General features: G+C 40.5%; 1 pseudogene; it reads left to right on the top strand.

Moving 5' to 3' along the window:
• Nucleotides 1-530: 530 nt before the first annotated feature.
• On the top strand, nucleotides 531-6,817 carry LOC139448599 (uncharacterized; annotated as a pseudogene).
• Nucleotides 6,818-7,178: the final 361 nt, after the last annotated feature.

Here is a 7,178-nt window from a genome sequence, read left to right as displayed (position 1 = left end):
CTGTAGGAATTGGAACTTATTGACCATACACGTCCATACTTTTGACTTATTTTTTATTTTTCATTTTTGATATTTGTTTTTGTATGCATTTGTTTATTTTATGTATTTTATTTCCTTTTACTTGTTCCTAATCGGTGGTGTATATAACTCTAAGTTATGCATTTATACTCATATATTTCATACCTTATCTGTATGTAATTGTAATGTTTTTTGTCAAGAATTATTCTTGATTTTACTGTCTGTCATTACCCGCTTGGGTGGCGTTTGTATATGTTTGTTCATTTATTGTTGTAACCAATTCAACTGGAGTAGCCTCCACTCCAGGAGATTTGCCTTTCCTTGCTGCAAGTAACACTCTACGTACCGCTTCAACGGATACGAGTAGGTCAATATCGCTGTCCCTGGCACAGTCTGTGTATCACTTCGAGGAGTAGAGACCGAACTGACGTTACAGCTGTGTCATGCCTGTAGCACTGTGTCGGTGTCAGAGCTGATAGATCCTTCAGGCAGGCAACTTGCATGGGAGGAGCATGTTAACTCTTGGAGGCCGAATGCAGCGACTAGCGATGAAGAAGAAAATTATGTTTTGCCTTGCTACGGTGGTAGTAGGAGTGATTTGTTTGCGTTTAATGGCCTCATCATTTCACAACAGGTGAGATTTATTGGTTTTCATCAGCAGCGTTGATGTGATGTTGTATCACAATAATATCGGCAACGGCGTTCTGGGGCGCTGAAAAACGACATACCCAATTCATCTGGTTTCTCGTTACCTTTTTTTGAGACAAGTTGGAATACTTTATTTTAATAATCATTCTCGTTTTTTCTTTAAATGCTGTCGTTTTTTTACCCGTATTTGAATAGTTTCCCTGTCCTCTCTTGCTTGTCGTATATGACACAATATCGGACGTTGCCTTTAATATCAGCCACTAGTTTGGCCAGACTCGATTATTTCTATGGCAACGTGATACAGATGAAATATTGCATTAAACACATCTTCTCCCTCCCTCACTTACTGACCACATACATATAAAAACCGGACCAGAAAACCACGTTTGCCGTAAAAGGCGACTATGCTTGTGGTAAATGAAACTAGCGGCTACCCGTCACCAAATAAGGCAATTTCAGCAGAATGCGGAAGGCACCCAATATATGTAAACTATCAATGTAGAGTTATCTCGTACTGGATACGTTTGCTCAGACAACCATATACACGATACTCTAGACGGTGATATTACATGCATAAGTTCCTTGATGACCCTTGATGATATAAACCCCGCATTCGTTTTTCGCATGGATTTGCGTACGCGTGGATATCCCGGGATGTTGGAAATAAAATTATGTTCTTAACAATGTTTAAACAACGATGTAAAGATATGCACTGTCAAGGATGGTCAGCTGATCGTGATATCAGATGTTCAAAATCGCTACATGCCTATTCGACCCGTGAAGATCCGGGGTAGAATAGGTCTTTAGCAACCCATGCTCGCCGTAAAACGCGACTATGCTTGTCGTAAAAGGCGACTAACGGGATCTGGTGGTCAGGCTTTCTGACTTGGTTGATGCATGTCATCGATCCCACATTGCGAGGATCGATGCTCATGATATCAATCACTGGATTGTCTGGTCCAGACCCGATTATTTACAGACCGCCGTCCTATAGCTGGAATATTGCTGAGTGCGGCGTTAAACAACCAACCAACCAACCAACCCACTATTGTCTTCAACATGAAATACACTATAATGTTTTGTTTCCCAGGGTGAGACACAACTACAGCTCAGTACGGTCTGATCAATGGATAGTTGTGACATCAATCTCCTACCCAACTCCGACATCAAGTTCCTGGCAGAGATTCCTGGATGGAAGGTCGTTGTTGTCGGGGACACCAAGACTCCAAGGGACTGGAGGTAAACCTTACGTAGGAGTGAATAGTAGAATGGAGTGAAAGAGTGGGGGTAGGTTGGTTTTAGCCTGACTGTGACGCAGGTCGTAGACTTGTGCACAAGTGTCAAACTGACAAGCCAAGTATCAGCGGATCCTGACATACCTAAGGGGCAATATTTTGTAGCTGCTTGTATATTGTTTTACACAGAAAGGTGTCCTTCTTTTAGACATGGAGATATTAACAGATGCTGTTGATTGTTTTTGTTTAATTATTAAAAACATTGCTGATATTTTTTCTAAAATAATATCAAGAACATTGTGTCATCTTCATGGCCAGTTTAGCATCTTGAAATAGTATGAAATTACCACCTGCTAATTGTTATGTATACATACGTTTGTAGTAATTGCAGTGGGAACAAACTATTGAAATGGTGTTTTTTTGTAAAAAGACTTTTGTAACAAATGTTATATTTGGGATAACACTTTCACAATAAAGTATAGATTCTCGTACCTTTTTGGTTGAGTTCCGTCCTGGATTCGAACCCACACTGCCAGAGTGAGGCACCTAATCTCCAGCACACAAATTCAGCGATCTCAACCACTCGGCCACCGAGGCTTCCACAAAAATGAAAGTTCAACAACTGGTAGTCTAGATCACATACTATGTAAGCCCCTCAAGCAAGTGTATATTGGCACGGCTCCCATGCACGAAAGCTGTGAACACACAATACCATTTAAAATTTTGACCACTTTCTAAATGGCATTGTGTGTTCATAGCTTTCGCCCCTGGGAGCCGTGCACATTGACGGTTTCGAGTGGGAAGTGATTTTCACATTTCAGGCCAGTCGGCTTCATCCAAGCGTAGACTCTGTAGGGGTGCTGATCGTCTCAACATACTGCACATAAACCCGACGCAGAGGTCGTTCAGATAGCCTCTCCTTGAACAACTGAGTCTCGGCCGATTTGATATGGCACTTCGCTTGGTTTGTACTCATTTCTGTACCGTGCAGCAGTACAGAACCATCAACAAAATCAACACTGTGCCTTGTTTTCATCATGAGTCTTGACACACAGTCAGGCTCATCATCAGCTTAGGGCCCTTGCCCCCTCTACATGCAGCCCAGGCAGCGAATGAGATTTCTCCCAGGAAGCGCTGCCTTGTCAAACCAACCCAGAATTTTTCGGATAATGTGAGGACATGCCAACACTGTAGCCTTCTGCATTACCAAGATTGTCAGAAGTATTCCTGTTAGCAAACCCGGGTACTCTCCCAATGTCAGTCAACAGATTGGGAGGTACAAACCAAAGGCACCGAGAACAATGGGGAGTCGGACAACTTGGTCGAATTTCGAAAGCGATATTTCCCATGTTTTTCCTCAATCTTGTCAATCACAATAGAGTCAATAGGGACAGAAAATTCAATGATATAAATGGTTTCATTGGATTTATCAAAAAGGACAAGGTCAGGTCTGAGGCTGTATACGGGCCTATTCCAAAGAATTTTGTATTTATCATTTTCCATGATCCCCACTACATATTCCGGGTCGTACCATGGATGGACCTCATTGCGAGGACGGTAATAAAAGGATTTAGCCATGCCATCATGCCGCTTCAGATACTGAGTTTGTGCCAAAGCAGGGCATCTATTATTAATATCATTATTATTTATAATCCCAAACTGGCTCCCACGGGAGCTATTGCTTGGGTTGGATGATGCGATATCTACATTCTAGATATTGCTGCAATGAAATTGCATTACAATGCTGTGCAGACTATTGTGACGTCATTGTTACCATGACGTCACAATCAATGACATCACTAATGTCTCTGCTACTGAAGCTGTCAGTCTACGTTTTACACTGCTTATTACTGTCAACAAACTGAAAAAGATGGAAGAATGGTGTTGGATGGTAAATATAATCTCACCCTCGTGTCTTATGATATCACATATATCAAATCTCGTTGATAAAAGTGGAAAGACTCCTCGGTAAGCCCCGGAGTTTTTTCCACTTTTATCAACTTGTGTTTATGTATTTGAAATCAAGACACGAGGGTGAGTTTCTCTATATAACATAACTTCAAAGCAAAATGTGTAGTTCAGCTATTTTGTAAGAGAATGTGAAGTAAAAAACCCTGAAGAAAAATAACCAAGCCTTCCAAAGTTTAGCTGTGGCGCAAGGTAAATGACGTCTCAGTCAGACATAGAAAAACAAACATTTGAAGCTCTCTGTTGTCGAATAAAAAAAAAAGGTTTAAATACACTCTCTTGGTTGAATTTATAGATTTGCCCTATAGTGTGAATATTGTAATTACCGCAACTCTGTATCTTATAATATATTATCATTTTTTAACATTCTTTCAAAATGCCTGTCCACATTGGTTGAGGAAGAAGTACCTTTCATTTAATCCCAGCGTTCAGCGTGATGCGGTCTAAATGTTTCATTCAGAGTAACCAAATAGAAAACCAATCTCTTTTAAATCCATGGTAGAATTTCTGCTTAGGTTTCCCGAATCTGCTTTCTGTGTTCTGTGTAGAGTGAGTGAGGTTGACTTAATGTCGCTGTGAACAGCATCATGTCAGAGGAAAGTGATGCGCACTATAGACATTTGCCACTTTGATGAAACCCTTGAAATCGAATATGGCGTTGAACAACCTAGATACATAGCCGGAGAGAACAGGGACTCAAACTCACTATCATAGGCTTCTGGCACACCTGTGGACGCAACGCAACTTGCAGCACCTTACACGACTTGGCCATACGTCCTGGGCAGAAGAGAAAATGCCTGAGACGCTTAGCAACTAAATAAGTTTCAAAGTATGCAAATAGCCTTCATTATTTGATGACAACAACGCACACATATGTTACTACATTAGCCAATGAGATTGCTGTAATTAGCATGTCGTTAATGAATATACGTATTATGACTCATTGAAACAATGTCGTACTCAATAAAGCATTTCAATATTTCAGGTACCCAAACTGTGTATATTTAAGTATAGAAGATCAGCGTCAACTAGATTTTGATACAGTGTCTCTTCTTCCGGAGAAGAGTTACACCAGAAAGACAGTGGGATATCTGTTTGCAATAGCCCATGGTGCAAAAATCATTTATGAAACTGATGACGACAACCATCCACTCCATTCTCTGAAACACTTTGTTCTGGATCCAACAATGTGGGGACTTCTATATAAAGGGGAGAAGCTCTTCAACCCTTACCGCCATTTTGGACAGCCAACACTGTGGCCAAGAGGATACCCACATGGTTCTGTGGGAGAAAACATTACAATCAAATATCAGCTGAATCGCTGGAAAACCCCGTCTTTTCAGCAGGGTGTGGTCAATGGTGATCCGGATATGGATGCCATTTTCAGACTGACCCGAAAACAAACCCATTCTCAGCTAAATGTGACCTTTGATGACCGGGCTCCATCAGCAATTGTTCCAGCTGGGGTGTTCTCACCCTTTAATTCTCAGAATACCCTTTTCCTGTAAGATGCACTATTGGCACTACTGATTCCAACTACAACAACGTTCCGAGTGTGTGACATCTGGAGAGGCTACTGGGCTCAGAGACTCTTGTGGGAGATGGGGGGAAACTTAGGATTCTTCCCACCAAATGCTTTCCAGAAGAGGAACTCCCACTCCTATATGAAAGATGCTGTGGATGAGAAGGACCTATATTTCCTGACAGAACGCCTCGTTGATTTCCTGTCCAAATGGAGATGTGGAGCAGATAAGACATTCTTTGCATGTATGGCTAAACTATCAACTGACATGGAGCATGAGCAATTTTGGAAGGAACAAGATTTTCGTCTGACTTCTCTCTGGATCAAGGATTTAAATACTCTCGGTTACAAGGAACCAGAAAGAATTCCATTTGGTTTGCTTAAAGACAGTGCACATTTCACGAATGATTTGAAATTGCCTAATCAAACTTATTTGACTGACCAACAGGTCAATGTCACATTCTGGGCACCTGAACAGACACCACCCAGGATATTTTCCACAGATAAGGAATCACCTTTGTTCGTGTCACACATTAGTCAAATAGTTTCATATTGCAGTAATCATTCATTTAGCACATATAAACTGAAAGACTTTAAGATACCCATTACATATCCTAGTCTTCTTTTAATCGTTGTCTTTAACTGGCCCCACTATGAGAACCTTGCATTTCTTGAGATGATGTATAGCTTGCAATTCCCGCATATTGTCTACCGTGGAACCAACATAGATCAATTTGACGCACATGCTAAACTCCTACACAAACCTTTGTCCTTCATAGAGCTTGATATCTGAAATGGGTGGTTTGGTCATAACTGTTCGATACAAGCAATGAAAATGCAGTTTAGAGTTGATGGATATCTGTACATTAGCGATGACGTGTTGCTAAATATGTGGAACATTCATCTCTCTCCTCATAACAAACTCTGGGTTTTCCGCTCGAGTGTTGTACAACAGTCTCAACCAATGACATGGGATCGTCTTAAAAATCCCAAGGTTGGTTTGAAAACTTACAAGGCTGCCCTTGAAGCTTTAAATTTTGTAGATGCACATAGATATACTTTATTCACAGAAATGCTTTTGAACAATTCCGGATTTGAAAATGGTTTCTTTATCGGTGCATCAGACATCGCCTACGTTCCTGAACAATACAAAGATGAGTTTTTGTATTACATGGAACATTTTTCAAAATTCAACCTATATCTTGAGATTATATTTCCGACTGTCTTTCGTGGAATAGAAAAGTTGAAGAATGTTTATGAGATTCCTGGAACATATTTTCAGCACGGAGATATTAACGGAACACAAAAGTATTTTGAACCAAGGCACCTTTTTCTTTATACTGTTAAACTATCCAAATTAATCTATAGGCCTGAAGGAAGGAAATTTTTCTGTGAAACATTCTTCCCTCTAACACTGTGTGACTGATGAAGAAAGGGATCCACACGTTATTTTGGATAATTAATTCAACATTTAATAAAAGACCATTGGGGCATCATGTATATACTCTTATAACATTAGAGTATCCTGTGTGCGTCTTATGAACAAATTATATAGGATAGGCTCAGTTATCTGTCAGTCATAAAACGCCTAGGGAGTGCTCTCTGATGCAACTGGAATACTGCCCAAAGCTGCGTTAAACCCAACTCATTTAACTGCAGAGTGGTTCATTGTATGCACATCGCAGATGGCACATTACTGACATTTCATATTGTATATTGCAGGATTCACGAATGTTTCTAAGTCGAGATTTCCAGTGCGGTATGCATTTGCTCCAACAACAGACTAC

This window comes from Haliotis cracherodii, unplaced genomic scaffold (assembly GCF_022045235.1).
Source record: "Haliotis cracherodii isolate W230 unplaced genomic scaffold, xgHalCrac1.p SCAF_7, whole genome shotgun sequence".
Classification (NCBI taxonomy): Eukaryota; Metazoa; Mollusca; class Gastropoda; order Lepetellida; family Haliotidae; genus Haliotis; species Haliotis cracherodii.
This window is presented reverse-complemented; position numbering and strand designations above follow the sequence as displayed.